This window comes from Gopherus flavomarginatus, chromosome 16 (genome assembly GCF_025201925.1).
Source record: "Gopherus flavomarginatus isolate rGopFla2 chromosome 16, rGopFla2.mat.asm, whole genome shotgun sequence".
NCBI classification, from domain to species: Eukaryota; Metazoa; Chordata; order Testudines; family Testudinidae; genus Gopherus; species Gopherus flavomarginatus.
In genome coordinates, this window is record NC_066632.1 from 15,162,054 (window position 1) to 15,179,693 (window position 17,640).

General features: G+C 54.4%; 1 non-coding gene across 1 annotated transcript; it reads right to left on the reverse strand.

Moving 5' to 3' along the window:
- Positions 1-10,362: 10,362 nt before the first annotated feature.
- TRNAQ-CUG (transfer RNA glutamine (anticodon CUG)) lies at positions 10,363-10,434 on the reverse strand. Its single transcript has one exon. It is a non-coding gene; the product is annotated as a tRNA-Gln (tRNA).
- Between the last annotated feature and the right edge of the window lie 7,206 nt (positions 10,435-17,640).

The following is a 17,640-nucleotide window of genomic DNA, read 5'->3' on the forward strand; positions in this document are numbered from 1 at the left end:
ATCCCCCCTGGCATTGCTGCAGAGACCCCTGGTGGCAACTGAGGGCAGTTGCCTATGTGACCCCACTACTGCCATTGCGCCTGTGAGCGCTGGTGGGTAGGTGAGGCAGGGCCCTGTATGTACATCAGCCATTGAGGCAGGGCCCTCTGTGTATCCCACTCTCATCTCGACTGTAAGCTGTCTAAACTCCTACCTGCCTCATGGGGCCACAACCGTGGTACCCCCAACCCACACAGCAATGTCGTCAATCTATCCAACTACACACTCAGCCCAGAAGAAAAGCCTGTCCTATCTCGGAGACTCTCTTTCTGCCCTGCCACCTCTACCAACATGATACAGTTCTGCAGCAATCTGGAAGCCTACTTTCGCCGTCTCTGATTCAAAGAATACTTTCAGGACAACACTGAACAGCGCACTGATACACAGATACCCTCCCACCAACAGCACAAGAAGAAGAACTCCACATGGACTCCTCCTGAGGGTCGAAATGACAGTCTGGACCTGTAGAGTGCTTCCGCTGACGTGCACAGGCAGAAATTGTGGAAAAACAACATTGCTTGCCTCATAACATAAGTCGTGCAGAACGCAATGCCATCCACAGCCTCAGAAACCACCCAGACATCAAAGAGGCTGATAAAGGAGGTGCTGTTGTCATCATGAACAGGTCTGACTACCAAAAGGAGGCTGCCAGACAACTCTCCAACACCAAATTCTACAGGCCACTTCCCTCAGATCCCACTCAGGAATACACTAAGAAACTGCAACATCTACCCAGGACACTCCCTACACTAACACCGGAACAAATCAACATACCCTTAGAGCCCCGACCAGGGTTATTCTATCTACTACCCAAGATCCACAAACCCGGAAATCCTGGATGCCCCATCATCTCGGGCATTGGCACTCTCACTGAAGGACTGTCTGGATATGTGGACTCTCTACTCAGACCCAATGCCACCAGCACTCCCAGCTATCTCTGTGACACCACTGATTTCCTGAGGAAACTACAATGCATTGGTGACCTTCCAGAAAACACCCTCCTAGCCACCATGGATGTAGAGGCTCTCTACATGAACATCCCACACACAGATGTAATACAAGCTGTCAGGAACAGAATCCCTGATGATGGCGCAGCACAATTGGCTGCTGAGCTCTGTGTCTTTATCCTCACACACAACTATTTCAAATTTGGTGACAATATATATCTCCAGATCAGTGGCACCGCTATGGGCACCCGCATGGCCCCACAATATGCCAATATTTTTATGGCCGACCTGGAACAACGCTTCCTCAGCTCTCGTCCACTCACGCCCTCTTCTCTACCTACGCTACATTGATGACATCTTCATCATCTGGACCCATGGGAAGGAGTCTCTGGATAAATTCCACCACGATTTCAACAGCTTCCACCCCACCATCAGCCTCGGCCTGGACCAATCTACACAGGAGGTCCACTTCCTAGACACCACGGTGCAAATAAGTGATGGTCACATTACTACCACCCTATACCGAAAACCTACCGACCGCTATGCCTACCTTCATGCCTCCAGCTTCCATCCCGGACACATCACAGGATCCATTGTCTACAGCCAAGCACTGAGGTACAACCGCATCTGCTCTAACCCCTCAGACAGAGACCAACACCTACAAAATCTCCACCAAGTATTCTCAAAACTACAATACCTGCACGAGGAAATAAGGAAACAGATCAACAGAGCCAGACGTGTACCCAGAAGCCTCCTACTGCAAGACAAACCCAAGAAAGAAACCAACAGGTCTCCACTAGCCATCACATACAGTCCCCAGCTAAAACCTATCCAACGCATCATCAGGGATTTGCGTGGCAGGCCGATCCTCGCCCACAGGCAACCTGCCAACCTGAAACATATTTTCACCAGTAACTGCACACGGCACCATAGTAACTCTAGCTCAAGAACCAATCCATGCAACAAACCTCGATGCCAACTCTGCCCACATATCTACACCAGCGATACCATCACAGGACCTAACCAGATCAGCCACACCATCACCGGTTCATTCACCTGCACGTCCACCAATGTAATATACGCCATCATATGGCAGCAATGCCCCTCTGCTAAGTACATCGGCCAAACTGGACAGTCGCTACGGAAAAAGATAAACGGAGACAAATCAGATATTAGGAATGGCAATATACAAAAACCTGTAGGAGAACACTTCAACCTCCCTGGCCACACTATAGCAGACCTTAAGGTGGCCATCCTGCAGCAAAAAAGCTTCAGTACCAGACTTCAAAGAGAAACTGCTGAGCTTCAGTTCATCTGCAAATTTGACACTATCAGCTCAGGATTAAACAAAGACTGTGAATGGCTTGCCAACTACAAAACCAGTTTCTCCTCCCTTGGTTTTCACACCTCAACTGCTAGAGCAGGGCTTCATCCTCCCTGATTGAACTAACCTCATTATCTCTAGCTTGCCTGCATATATATACCTGCCCCTGGAAATTTCCACTACATGCATCTGACGAAGTGGGTATTCACCCATGAAAGCTCATGCTCCAAAACGTCTGTTAGTCCATAAGGTGCCACAGGATTCTTTGCTGCTTTTACAGATCCAGACTAACACGGCTACCCCTCTGATACTTTCAGGATATGTTTTGGTTCTGAGAGGTGAAAGGCTGCTCTGTGTGTGATGTTATGGAGTGACGTAGCAAAGGTTGATTGCAGAGGTGATGCATGTGCCACAAAAGTTGTGGGGTCCCTCCCCTAGCTCTGGCCCCAGAGTCCAGAATTTACATAAACCCACTCGCTGACCTGTGACTAAGAATCTGGTTGCAGAGGTATTTCGTGTCCCACAGCTGACTTCCCACAGTCCAATCTGCAAAATTTTCTTGTTGTCTGAGGGGAAAGAAGCATTTTCCCCAACTACGGAGTTGTTTAAAACTTTCAGTGTGGAAATGAGATCAAAGCCCAGCAGCTTATGTATGTCTAAAAATTGCATTTAGTCATTAATCATTTTTTATCTGTGGTATTGATCCAAATATGAATTAGAATGATAAAAAACTCTATTTTTAAACTAGAGAGATACAAAGGACATAAAATGTGCATTTAAACATTTCACAAGAAAAGCATGCTGCTAAATACAAATATTCCTTTTCAATCTCTCTTATTTCACTATCCTTTGGAACCCATGTCCCTTGCCTAACGAGAGTTATGTAGGTTCGGATGAGTCCCGAAATCATGAACTGCTAAGTTCCGTTCTACTGTCTTTGATTCATATCACCAGAATAACTGTACTTTATTACCCCTGCCCTAATAAGAAAGAGACCGGGGATCCCACAGCAGCTGAAATAACCCTTTGGACATGCACCCCCATCATGCAATGCGGGGTGGGTGTGAGCATGCATATCAGCAACAAAAGGCCTTTACAACAGATCACCAACAGATGTCAGGGTAAAGTTCATTCTCACCTTGCTTACATCCTCCCCTTAGCCAAGAATTGGTGGTCCTGATAAATCACACTCCCTGTTATACCAACACATTGGTATTGAATGCGAAGTTATGGCTAGCAAAAGTAGCCACCCATCTCTGCCTTGTAGCATCCAGCTTAGCCCTTGTTAACACATAAGTCAGTGGATTGTTCTCTGTCCACACCTGAAACTGAGCACCACACAAGTAGTCTCGAAATTTCTCAGTGATGGCCCATTTCAAGACCAAGAACTGCTGCTGGTGGTGGGATAGCGAGTTTCGCTATCAGACAGTCCTCAGCTGGCAATGCCTACGGATTTAGATTTCCTTCCACTTCTTGGTACGGGACTGCTCCCAGACCCTCCAAACTGGCATCAGCATGCAGGATAAACGGCTTGTTTGGGTTAACAAGGACTTGGACTGGCACATGAATCAGGCAAATTATTATTTCCCGTAAAGCTCTGTCACTTCTCTCATCCCACCATGTCCCAAATGGAGAAGAGAGGAGCCCCTCCCATGTCCCAGTCCAGGAACACCAGAGTGTAGTGTGGTTGTGACTCAGCCCAGGTCTGCTAGTGCTGCAAAGGAGAAAGTTTCCTTCCTCAGTCCAGGTCAACTGGAATTGTTGTTGCAGTGGGGAAAAGATGTCTTTCATCTGGTTCTTAGATGCTTTGGTGAAAGGGGACAGGCAGAGGCTTTTTTCTTCCCTCTGCAGCTCAAACTGCACACTTCTCTGCTTTTTGCTCTAGCTTGACTTCTCTCTTACATCTCAATTTTCTCTTTCCTGGCCTCATTCCAGAGCATTCACAGCCCAATTCTCTATCCTAACCCTGAGCTCTCTACTGCACCCTGAATGTCTCATTCTAACCCCACCCCAGAGTCTGCACCCCCAGAGCCAGTGCCTTCATCCCTCTGCATTCCAACTCTCTGTCCCATGTAGCCTGATATAGGGTGTACTAATAATATTAATTTGGATAATTTGATGAAAATTTAATTGATTAGCTTACATGTTATTTAATGTAATTGAGTTACAAAGTTACATTTGCATTACTGCTATTCAAAAGATACATATGGCATTATATACAACAAAGTTTTGGTTAATATACTCACAGCCTTCCTTGATAACCTGGTGGTAAGAGACACAGGACCAGCCTTGCAGTTCAGGTTTCTCAATTCTTAAGTGAAAGATGCTGTGCTTAGGGAAAGCTCGTGTTACTTAGGGTTTACTTGAATATGTTAAACTTAAAATCAAAACCTAATAAACAAAGACTAAAAACGTAGGGAAACCGAACTGAGCCTAGTTCCCTTGAAACTTAAAGTTTCAGAACAAGTACAGCCTACTGCTAGTACATAGAGAGAGAGTGGGGGAAGTAAGTCACAGTGATAGAGCAAAGTGCTCTAGCGAGGTAGCTTACCTCTTTTATAGGGCACAAGGGCCGGAAATCCTTCCTCCTATGCCCAAATTTCATTCCTCACCCACAAAACATTAGGGTACATTTACTTCATAGACTAGTATGTTTGTGCTTGTTGATGACATGTACATATGCACATAAGTTACCTTGTAGTGTACCTGTTAAATCTGTGGGTACAACACTGAATAAAACTCTATGCCATTCTCCATTGTCGATTGGTCTAAGTAAAGGTCTTGGACAGGCATGGGTACTTATCTATTTAAGTAACATGAGAAAGGTCGATTTTCCTCTCTGAGTAAAAGGTCACAATATAGATATGCTAACTTTGCCTTAGCTTAACATACAGGATATGGCCTCTAGGTTCTTGTAAGTCATGTGTCTCAGTCTCCTAATCATTTTTATTGCCCTCTTCTGGACTCTCTCCAGTTTGTCCACATCCCTTCTCATGTGGGTCCCAACCCCAAAAGTACTCAAATTTTACCCCATTGACTCCAAAATGCCAGCTTTTAATATGTAAATAGGGTGCTGCCATGGTCAAGTCACTCCCGAGCTCTCCAGCGGAGCCTGCTGGCACAGAACAAGGTGAAAATTAGCCAGGATGTCACTCAGTCAAATCCCTGTGCTCCCCGCAGGTGATATCGGAAGGCTCCAAGATGGATCATTTCCCTTTCTCTCATCAGCTTCAGGCCCCAGGGTTACAAATGCACAAACCAGTTGGGATTCTCCCCTGGCCTCAGGGTGTGGGGCTGCTCTGAGGGGATGGACTTGCACACTTGTGATATTAGTGCAAAGATACAATTTCAATTTCTCTTAGAGAAATTGGAGGGCAATTTATATTTGGTACAAATCTTATTTAGTGAAAGGAAAGCTGCAGTGACAGCCTGGTTACTGGGGTGCAAAACACCTTCCTCCTGGGAGAAACAAGAAGTTAGAATTAGAAATTTACATCGTTTGTTCCAGTGTTGGTACAGGTTTAATTTTGCTTCTGTGTAGGTTTGTTTCAGGCTGTGACCATTTTGGTTTATTGGGTTGTTTTGTTTTTTTTAGTTGGAATGGAGCTTTTAATTGACATTTGCTGGATTCAAATGGCTGACTTGCAACACCAGTTTTGACATAGTTCTGCATATTTTATTACGATTTGACCAGTATTCAAGGATTCAATTCCCTTATAGGAGGTTTTAGAGGTCATGCTTATTTATTTGAAGTTATTTCATCATTCTGCTGTAGCACACTTTTTTGATAAAATGTTGAAATTATTAATTTACAGCATTTGTTAGTTTTTATTTTTACAAACAAAGTTTTTCTTAATGTTTGGGTTTTAAATTAAGCCTTGTTTTTGGTTTCAGTTTTTCATTTAGGTTTTGGTTACTGATGGGATCTTTAAGAGAACTTTGGATTCAGTACTAAAATTTGGACAGATTTAGAATATTTTAAGTAAACCGTGTTTACTATTTTATTTTAATAAAGTTTGTATTGCTGTAAACCCTAGCCGGGGGGAGAGGAGATGAGCCTGGCCTTTAACTGAGAAGGAACAGAGTCATGGCCCCCATGAAGGGTGAGGCCAGGTGATGCGGGGCACAGCTCCCCAATTTTTTTTGTCTAGCCCATCTCAGGTTTGGTTTACACTATGCTGTTAAACTGATTTTAACAGCGTTAAATCGATTTAACGCTGCACCCGTCCACACTACACTGCTCTTTATATCAATTTAAAGGGCTCTTTAAATCGATTTCTGTAATCCTACAAAACGAGAGGAGTAACGCTAAAATCGATATTACTATATCGGATTAGGATTAGTGTGGACGCAAATCGACGTTATTGGCCTCATTATTTTACAGTAGCTACCCACAGTGCACCGCTCCAGAAATTGACGCTAGCCTCGGACCATGGACGCACACCACCGAATTCATGTGCCTAGTGTGGACGCTCACAATCGACTTTATAATATCTGTTTTATAAAATCGGTTTAAGCTAATTCGAATTTATCCTGTAGTGTAGATGTAGCCTCAGTCCCCCACTAAAGGAGAAGAGTCTGATGCCACCCCTGCTGGTCACTGAATGTCACTGCTGCTCCATGGGAAACATGCTCTGTGCCTTACCCAGATTGGTGGGAAACACACTCTGTGCATTACCGTAACTGGTCCGTGGGTGTCACTGCTTGTAGAGGGCAGACACACGCTGTGCATTATGCCACCTGGCCACTGGGTGTCACTGCTGTATCAAGGGAAACACCTTCTGTGCATTACCTTGAATGACCACGAGGTGTCACTGCTGCTCCAAGGGGAACATACTCTGTGTGTTACCCTGATTGGCCACTTGGTGTCACTGCTGCGCCAAGCAAAACAGCTTCTGTGCATTACTCCGACTGCCCACTGGGTGTCACTGCTGCTCCAAGGGAGCCATAAGAATGGCCAGACTGGTTCAGACGCAAAGTCCATCTAGCCCAGTATCCTCCTGTCTTCTGACAGTGGCCAGTGCCAGGTTCCCCAGAGGGAATGAACAGAGCAGGGAATCATCAAGCGATCCATCCCCTGTTGCCCATTCCCAGCTTCTGGCAAACAGAGGCTACAGGCACCATCCCTGCCCACCCTGGCTAATAGTCCTTGATGGATCTATCCACCATAAACTTATCTAGTTCTTTTTTGAACCCTGTTATAGTCTTGCCCTTCACAACATGCTCTTGCAAGGAGTTCCACAGGTTAACTATGGAACTGCCCTGAGTTTACCCCCTGCTCCCCTGGCCAGGTTGTATATGGAAAAGAGGATGAGGATGAGGAGAGCCATGATGTGTCTGTCAGTGGCTGGTGCCTAAGTTTCCTCTAGGCAGGCTCCTTTGGTCTGTGCCCATGCAACTGTGTCTGAGGAAGGAGGAGTAGAGGCTAATTCTTCCCAGCCCCACGCCCCACCCCCAGCAGCTGGGGAATCCAGGCCAAATTTAATCCTGGTAGCTGGGCTGGGATTAGCCTGGGCTGGGGTAGGGCTGGGGAGGAATTGAGAGGGAGACAGATGCACCTGCTGTGAGGGAAGATCCTCCCATTCCCTGCCAACCCCATTCACTCCTTGCAGCACAGCACCCCCTAGCATTTCTTTCTCTGTCATGGGAGCTGTCTGCTGCTTGCTTCTCCCTTAGCATCATCTCTCCCCATCCTGGGGCACTGGCATTGCCCATCCTGTGCAAACAGGGAGGCCCCGGTGTGCCCCATGGCACTGCCCTGCAATTGTGGGGGCAGCTGTTGGATGGAGCCATATCAAAATATGGGGGTGGGCAAGGCTGGGGACCAGGACTCCTGGGTTCTCCCCTCAAATGTGAGAGGGGAGTGGACATTAGGGGGTAGAGTGGGGGAGGGACAGGGCTGGGATCCAGGGCTACTGCTTTTTCTGGTTTTCTCCACCTCCTGCAGCTGCTTCGATCCTTTCAATGTGTTTCTTGTTCCATATTCATTTGCTGACTTGTGTAAATCACCCCAGAGGTGGCTGCATCTCAGTGTTGGGTGAGGCACCCTTGGCTGCATCACCTCCTAACCGCATCTCTCTCCCCCTTCGGGTGACCCTGCAGCACTCAGCAAACATCTACAAGATCATGGGGCACTTTGAGCACTGCGCAGGCAGGGGCCAGGCGCCCAGCCCTCCCTCCAGAGAATGGGACACAGCATCGACTACTTTTTACAGGGATTAAAAAGGGGCAAAGGAGGGCAAATCAGAGGAGTAGGTGACCACGGTCTGAGCAGGGGGTGGAAATTGTTCGGGGGTCAAGCAGCTGGAGGCAGAGTTAGGAGAGGGACTGAAGGCAAAGTCAGGGAGGTGGGAAGGAGCCGGAGTTAAGCCCGGAGGGAGGCACTGCCAGAGGGTTAAACCCCGGCACAGGCAGGGGCCGAGGGGGAACAGTTATCCCGGTGGGCTGAGACTCCAGTGTTTGCAAACATGGGGCGGGGAGCAGAGGGCTTTTTTATTTCCCCTCCCACGGGCAGCACCTCTCAGCATGGACTTCCCAGGGCTGGGCTCTTAAAGGCACAGGCATCCCACCGCCTAGACACTGCAGCTCCTCTCTGATGTAACCTACTGAGGTGCTGCAGTAGGAGACTCAATTCAGTGAAACTGGGCATTCCCTATATGCCCCCCAGCCAGGGGGCTGTACACCCCCTTCCCCGATTTTCCCCAACACCCCCTCCCTCAGTGGTCAGGTAGTTACATGCAGCGCTGCCAATGTTGTCATTGGTTGCAAATTTGAATGGAAATTGAAACGTTAATACACACTTTAAAAGCAGATACAACGTATGAAAACTACTTGTACCTGAGAAAGTCAAATAGGTTTGGAAAGTCTGGACAAAGCCGGGTTTCCTCACCCAGCTGTTGTGTTTGCTGACAATGTCGGTGCATTGGCTTTGGCAGTGTTGGCCAACCTTAGAATTTCAAATGATGATTTGTAAGCGAGGTGTGAATGAGCTCTCCCCTGACAGCCACTAATGACCAGGGTTGGGAGGAGGCTTTGGGACCAGACTGTATTTACATGAACTCACCTACTCTGCTGAGGTATCCAGCTGACAGAGCTGGGTTGCCTCTGCTCTAGGTGCCCGGAGGAGGGAAGGTGTGTGGGGCTCCAGCCTGGGACTCTTCCTCCCTCCTGCCAAGCCCTGACTATTAATCCCAGCACTGGCACTCCTTTCTTCAAGCGCCATGTGGGCCAGAGGAAACGTGTGGTAGGAAGCACAAGGGTCAAGCTTGTGAACATCAGGTGCAGCAGCAAGAATCCCAACTATCAGGGTAGCAAGTTCTAGAGCCCTATCCCGTTGTGGCCATCCCTGCCAAAGACCTGGCTCTCGGAGGTGTGAGTCACCCAGCAGGAGGAGAAAGATTCACTCTTACACAGCTGGAGACAGGGGAGTTGAGCTCTGGGGCATTACCACAAGCATGGGTGGGTGGCAAGTTTGTAGAAATTTTGGTGGTGCCCAGAACCCACCCCCAAACTCCACCCCCACCTGCCTAAGGCTCTGGGAGGGGGTTTGGGGGGGATTAGGGTGCAGGATTCAGGCTTTAGGATGGAGTTTGGGTGCTGGGTGCAGGCTCCGGCAGGGTTGTAGGAAGGGGTGAGAGGTGCAGGCTCTGGGGGTGGGAAGGAGTGCACCCTCTGGGAGGGAGCGTAGGGCTGAGGATGAGGGATTCATGAAGCAGGAGGGGGCTCAGGACTGGGGCAGAGTATCAGGGTTCAGAGGGAGCTCAGGGTTGGGGGTGTTGGAGAGGCTGAGGGCAGCCTGCACTAGGACTCTGGGGCAGCAGTTCTGCCCAGAATCCCTCTACTCCAGCAGCAGGAGCAGGCAGGGGACAGGCCCATGCTGCTTTTTGTCAGGCAGGGATGCACCACAGCAGAGGGGAGGGGTGCCAGGCAGGGGCCAGGGGAAGAGACCCAACTCCAAATATTGCTGGAGCAGGGCCACCAGCCCTGAATGTTCCTCGAGCACGAGCACCATAAATGTATATAACCTGCCGCCTATGACCACAAGCCAACACAAGGTCCCACTGAGATTTGAACTCAGATTACAGGATTCAGAGTCCTGAGTGCTGCCCATTACACCATGGGAGCAGCTTGTGCTGCCTTCTCTGCACATCGGTGACCCTCATGGGGCTGCTTGTGTAAGGGGGCTCTTGGCCCTTTACTAAAACTTAGTGTGTGTGTGTGTGTGGGGGGTTGCTTGGCTAGTTCCCAGCACCAATAGAAGGGGGAAGGATCAATGGGAAATCAGGACCCTGAGACTGACAGTCCCCAGGGACAATGGGGAGAGGCCAAAGCTCCAAGTTAGCTGCACTGACAGGCCAGACAGTGTAATAAGAGAGTCACCAAGCCAGGGGGTCCCATCCTCCATGTGAGCTGGAACTGCCTGGGTGAGAGTGGGGCAGAACTAAGGAGAGAGCAGGAGCCCGAGAAGAGCGGGAAGCAGAGCTGTGCAGGTGTAGTGCCAGAAACTGCTGCATGTAGGAATTTGCAACCTGTTGCAGTTACTGATACCTGAGGTTGTTCTTATTTGCTGACTTGTCCTAATTGGCTAAAACTTGACAGTGGTTTCTCTAGCAAAGGCCAGTCCCTGGCCCCTTGGTCCAGACATCCTCCTTCATATCAGGCTAGGGTGACCAGATGTCAAAGATGAAATATTGGGATGTGGGGGGCGGAGCAAAAAAAAAAAAAGCCAGAGGGCCCCCCTGCCACCAAGCGGAAGTGGCACAACCCCATCTCCAACCAATTCTTGGCTCCAACCTCTACTACACCCCTAGCTCCCCCATCCTCTCACTCCTGGGCCCAGCCTGGGCTCCAAGCTCTGCAGCCGAGCCATGATCCGGGCCCCTCCTGCAGCTCCTGGGCAAGGGGTGAACCAGGCAGCTCCTGGCAGGAGCGTATCCACCCCACTTGTGTCTCCGCCCCCAGCCAACCTGGGCCCTGCCTGCTCCGTGCTGCCCCCACCCCAATGCGCTGCCCACAGGCTGCAGGGCTGCAGCAGCTTCTGCGCTGCGCTCCTGGCCATGGCCATGGCCAGTGTGCTGACCTGCGGGGGAGGGGCACTGCCGTCCCACTCCAGGTCTGCAAGGGGAATGTAAAGCGGCCGTTCCTGCGGGAGTAAGGCGCTGCCATCCCTCCCTAGCTCTGTGAGAAGACTGGGCAGCAGCAGTATTAGCAGGGGCAGGGCGCTTAACTGTTTCCCCGGCTCTGCGAGGGGACTGGAGAGCGGCCGTTCCTGGGCGCGTGGTGCGCTAGGCTCCTTCCTAGCTCTGCGATGGGATTGGGGAGCGGCCGTTACTGTGGGGGCGGGGCGCTGGGTTCCCTCCCCAGCTCTGCCAGGAGCCTGGGGAGCAGCCCATCCTGTGGGATTAGGGCACTGCCTTCTCTCCCTAGCTCTGAGAGACCACTGGGGAGCAGCCCTTCCTGCGGGATTAGGGCACTGCCTTCTCTCCCTAGCTCTGCGAGACCATTGGGGAGCAGCCCTTCCTGCGGGATTAGGGCACTGCCTTCTCTCCCTAGGTCTGCGAGACCACTGGGGAGCGGCCCTTCCTGCGGCATTAGAGCGCTGCCTCCTCTCCCAAGCTCTGCGAGACCACTGGGGAGGAGCCCTTCCTGCGGGATTAGGGCTCTGCCTTCTCTCCCTAGCTCTGCGAGACCACTGGGGAGCAGCCCTTCCTTCGGGATTAGGGCACTGCCTTCTCTCCCTAGGTCTGCGAGACCACTGGGGAGCGGCCCTTCCTTTGGGATCAGGGCATTGTCTTCTCTCCCTAGCTCGGAAAGACCACTGGGGAGCGGCCCTTCCTGCGGGATTAGGGCGCTGCCTTCTCTCTCTAGCTCTGAAAGACCACTGGGGAGCGGCCCATCCTGCGGGGGCGGGGCGCTGGCTTCCCTCCCCACCTCTGCCAGGGGCATGGGGAGCAGCCATTCCTGCGGGATTAGGACGCTGCCTTCTCTCCCTAGCTCTGCGAGACCACTGGGGAGCGGCCGTTCATGCGGGATAAGGGCGCTGCCTTCTCTCCCTAGCTCTGCGAGACCACTGGGGAGCACCCCTTCCTGCGAGATTAGAACGCCGCCTCCTCTCCCTAGCTCTGCGAGACCACTGGGGAGCGGCCCTGGCTGCGGGATTAGGGCGTTGTCTTCTCTCCCTAGCCCTGCGAGACCACTGGGAAGCGGCTCTTCCTGCGTAATTAGGGCGCTGCCTTTTCTCCCTAGCTCTGCGAGAACAATGGGGAGCAGCCCTTCCTGCAGGATTAGGGCGCTGCCTTCTCTCTCTAGCTCTGCGAGACCACTAGGTAAAGGCCCTTACTGCGGGATTAGGGCGCTGCCTTCTCTCTCAAGCTCTGCGAGACCACTGGGGAGCGGCCGTTCCTGCGGGATTAGGACGCTGCCTTCTCTCCCTAGCTCTGGGAGACCACTGGGGAGCGGCCCTTCCTGCGGGAATAGGGCACTGCCTTCTCTCCCTAGCTCTGCGAGACCACTGGGGAGCGACCCTTCCTGCGGGTGCGGGGCGCTGGCTTCCCTCCCCAGCTCTGCCAGGGGCCTCGGGAGCAGCCCATCCTGCGGTATTAGGGCCCTGCCTTTTCTCCCTAGCTCTGCGAGACCACTGGGGAGAGGCCGTTCCTGCGGGATTAGGGCGCTTCCTTCTTTCCCTAGCTCTGCGAGACCACTGAGGAGCGGCCGTTCCTGCGGGATTAGGGCGCCGCCTTCTCTCCCTAGCTCTGCGAGACCACTGGGGAGCGGCCGTTCCTGCAGGATTAGGGCGTCGCCTTCTCTCCGTAGCTCTGCGAGACCACTGGGGAGCGGTCGTTCCTGCGGGATTACGGCGCCGACTTCTCTCCCTAGCTCTGCGAGACCACTGGGGAGCGGCCCTTCCTGCGGGTTTAGGGTGCTGCCTTCTCTCTCTAGCTCTGTGAGACCACTGAGAAGCGGCCGTTGCTGCGGGATTAGGGCGCTACCTTCTCTCCCTGGCTCTGCGAGACTACTGGGGATCGGCCGTTCCTGCAGGATTAGGGCACCGCCTTCTCTCCCTAGCGCTGCGAGACCACTGTGGAGCGTCCCTTCCTGTGGGATTCTGGCGCCGCCTTCTCACCCTAGCTCTGCGAGACCACTGGGGAGCGACCGTTCCTGAGGGATTTGGGCGCTGCCTTCTCTCCCTAGCTCTGAGAGACCACTGGGGAGTGGCCCTTCCTGCAGAATTAAGGCGCTGCCTTCTCTCCCTATGTCTGCGAGACCACTGGGAAACGGCCCTTCCTGCGGGGGCGGGGCGCTGGCTTCCCTCCCCAGCTCTGTCAGGGGCCTGGGGAGCAGCCCTTCCTGCGGGATTAGGTCGCTGCCTTCTCTCCCTAGCTCTGCGAGACGAGTGGGGAGCAGCTCTTCCTGCGGGATTAGGGCGCTGAGTTCTCTTCCTAGCTCTTCGAGACCACTGGGGAGCAGCCCTTCCTGTGGGATTAGCGCGCCGCCTTCTCTCCCTAGCTCTGCGAGACGAGTGGGGAGCAGCTCTTCCTGCGGGATTAGGGCGCTGAGTTCTCTTCCTAGCTCTTCGAGACCACTGGGGAGCGGCCCTTCCTGTGAGATTAGGGCGCCGCCTTCTCTCCCTAGCTCTGCGAGACCACTGGGGAGTGGCCCTTCCTGCGGGATTAGGACGCCGCCTTCTCTCCCTAGCTCTGCGAGACCACTGGGGGAGCGGCCGTTCATGCGGGATAAGGGCGCTGCCTTCTCTCCCTAGCCCTGCGAGACCACTGGGGAGCGGCCCTTCCTGCAGGATTAGGTCGCTGCCTTCTCTCCCTAGCTCTGCGAGACGAGTGGGGAGCAGCTCTTCCTGCGGGATTAGGGCGCTGAGTTCTCCTCCTAGCTCTTCGAGACCACTGGGGAGCGGCCCTTCCTGTGGGATTAGGGCGCCGCCTTCTCTCCCTAGCTCTGCGAGACCACTGGGGAGTGGCCCTTCCTGCGGGATTAGGACGCCGCCTTCTCTCCCTAGCTCTGCGAGACCACTGGGGAGCGGCCCTTCCTGTGGGATTAGGGTGCTGCCTTCTCCCCCTAGCTCTGCGAGACCACTGGGGGAGCGGCCCTTCCTGTGGGATTAGGGCGCCGCCTTCTCTCCCTAGCTCTGCGAGACCACTGGGGAGTGGCCCTTCCTGCGGGATTAGGACGCCGCCTTCTCTCCCTAGCTCTGCGAGACCACTGGGGGAGCGGCCGTTCATGCGGGATAAGGGCGCTGCCTTCTCTCCCTAGCCCTGCGAGACCACTGGGGAGCGGCCCTTCCTGCGGGATTTTGGCAACTCCTTCTCTCCCTAGCTCTGCGAGACCACTGGGGAGTGACCGTTCCTGAGGGATTTGGGCGCTGCCTTCTCTCCCTAGCTCTGCGAGACCACTGGGGAACGGCCCTTCCTGCAGAATTAAGGCGCTGCCTTCTCTCCCTATGTCTGCGAGACCACTGGGAAACGGCTCTTCCTGCGGGATAAGGGCGCTGCCTTCTCTCCCTAGCTCTGCGAGACCACTGGGGAGCGGCTATTGCTGCGGGATTAGGACACTGCCTTCTATCCCTAGCTCTGCGAGACCACTGGGGAGCAGCACTTCCTGCGGGGGCGGGGCGCTGGCTTCCCTCCCCAGCTCTGTCAGGGGCCTGGGGAGCAGCCCTTCCTGCGGGATTAGGTCGCTGCCTTCTCTCCCTAGCTCTGCGAGACGACTGGGGAGCAAATCTTTCTGCGGGATTAGGGCGCTGCCTTCTCTCCCTAGCTCTGCGAGACCACTGGGGAGTGGCCCTTCCTGCAGAATTAAGGCGCTGCCTTCTCTCCCTATGTCTGCGAGACCACTGGAAAACGGCCCTTCCTGCGGGATAAGGGCTCTGCCTTCTCTCCCTAGCTCTGCGAGACCACTGGGGAGCGGCTATTGCTGCGGGATTAGGACACTGCCTTCTATCCCTAGCTCTGCGAGACCACTGGGGAGCAGCACTTCCTGCGGGGGCGGGGCGCTGGCTTCCCTCCCCAGCTCTGTCAGGGGCCTGGGGAGCAGCCCTTCCTGCGGGTGTAGGGTGCTGCCTTCTCACCCTAGCTCTGCGATACCACTGGGGAGCAGCCCTTCCTGCGGGGGCGGGGCGCTGGCTTCCCTCCCCAGCTCTGTCAGGGTCCTGGGGAGCAGCCCTTCCTGCGGGATTAGGTCGCTGCCTTCTCTCCCTAGCTCTGCGAGACGAGTGGGGAGCAGCTCTTCCTGCGGGATTAGGGCGCTGAGTTCTCTTCCTAGCTCTTCGAGACCACTGGGGAGCGGCCCTTCCTGTGGGATTAGCGCGCCGCCTTCTCTCCCTAGCTCTGCGAGACGAGTGGGGAGCAGCTCTTCCTGCGGGATTAGGGCGCTGAGTTCTCTTCCTAGCTCTTCGAGACCACTGGGGAGCGGCCCTTCCTGTGAGATTAGGGCGCCGCCTTCTCTCCCTAGCTCTGCGAGACCACTGGGGAGTGGCCCTTCCTGCGGGATTAGGACGCCGCCTTCTCTCCCTAGCTCTGCGAGACCACTGGGGGAGCGGCCGTTCATGCGGGATAAGGGCGCTGCCTTCTCTCCCTAGCCCTGCGAGACCACTGGGGAGCGGCCCTTCCTGCAGGATTAGGTCGCTGCCTTCTCTCCCTAGCTCTGCGAGACGAGTGGGGAGCAGCTCTTCCTGCGGGATTAGGGCGCTGAGTTCTCCTCCTAGCTCTTCGAGACCACTGGGGAGCGGCCCTTCCTGTGGGATTAGGGCGCCGCCTTCTCTCCCTAGCTCTGCGAGACCACTGGGGAGTGGCCCTTCCTGCGGGATTAGGACAGCCGCCTTCTCTCCCTAGCTCTGCGAGACCACTGGGGAGCGGCCCTTCCTGTGGGATTAGGGTGCTGCCTTCTCTCCCTAGCTCTGCGAGACCACTGGGGGAGCGGCCCTTCCTGTGGGATTAGGGCGCCGCCTTCTCTCCCTAGCTCTGCGAGACCACTGGGGAGTGGCCCTTCCTGCGGGATTAGGACGCCGCCTTCTCTCCCTAGCTCTGCGAGACCACTGGGGGAGCGGCCGTTCATGCGGGATAAGGGCGCTGCCTTCTCTCCCTAGCCCTGCGAGACCACTGGGGAGCGGCCCTTCCTGCGGGATTTTGGCAACTCCTTCTCTCCCTAGCTCTGCGAGACCACTGGGGAGTGACCGTTCCTGAGGGATTTGGGCGCTGCCTTCTCTCCCTAGCTCTGCGAGACCACTGGGGAACGGCCCTTCCTGCAGAATTAAGGCGCTGCCTTCTCTCCCTATGTCTGCGAGACCACTGGGAAACGGCTCTTCCTGCGGGATAAGGGCGCTGCCTTCTCTCCCTAGCTCTGCGAGACCACTGGGGAGCGGCTATTGCTGCGGGATTAGGACACTGCCTTCTATCCCTAGCTCTGCGAGACCACTGGGGAGCAGCACTTCCTGCGGGGGCGGGGCGCTGGCTTCCCTCCCCAGCTCTGTCAGGGGCCTGGGGAGCAGCCCTTCCTGCGGGATTAGGTCGCTGCCTTCTCTCCCTAGCTCTGCGAGACGACTGGGGAGCAAATCTTTCTGCGGGATTAGGGCGCTGCCTTCTCTCCCTAGCTCTGCGAGACCACTGGGGAGTGGCCCTTCCTGCAGAATTAAGGCGCTGCCTTCTCTCCCTATGTCTGCGAGACCACTGGAAAACGGCCCTTCCTGCGGGATAAGGGCTCTGCCTTCTCTCCCTAGCTCTGCGAGACCACTGGGGAGCGGCTATTGCTGCGGGATTAGGACACTGCCTTCTATCCCTAGCTCTGCGAGACCACTGGGGAGCAGCACTTCCTGCGGGGGCGGGGCGCTGGCTTCCCTCCCCAGCTCTGTCAGGGGCCTGGGGAGCAGCCCTTCCTGCGGGTGTAGGGTGCTGCCTTCTCACCCTAGCTCTGCGATACCACTGGGGAGCAGCCCTTCCTGCGGGGGCGGGGCGCTGGCTTCCCTCCCCAGCTCTGTCAGGGTCCTGGGGAGCAGCCCTTCCTGCGGGATTAGGTCGCTGCCTTCTCTCCCTAGCTCTGCGAGACGAGTGGGGAGCAGCTCTTCCTGCGGGATTAGGGCGCTGAGTTCTCTTCCTAGCTCTGCGAGACCACTGGGGAGTGCCCGTTCCTGCGGCATTAGGGCGCCGCCTTCTCTCCCTTGCTCTGCGAGAGCACTGGGGAGCGGCCCTTCCTGCGGGATTAGGGCGCCGCCTTCTCTTCCTAGCTCTTCGAGACCACTCGGGAGCTGTCCTTCCTGTGGGATTAGGGCGCCGCCTTCTCTCCCTAGCTCTGCGAGACCACTGGGGAGTGGCCCTTCCTGCGGGA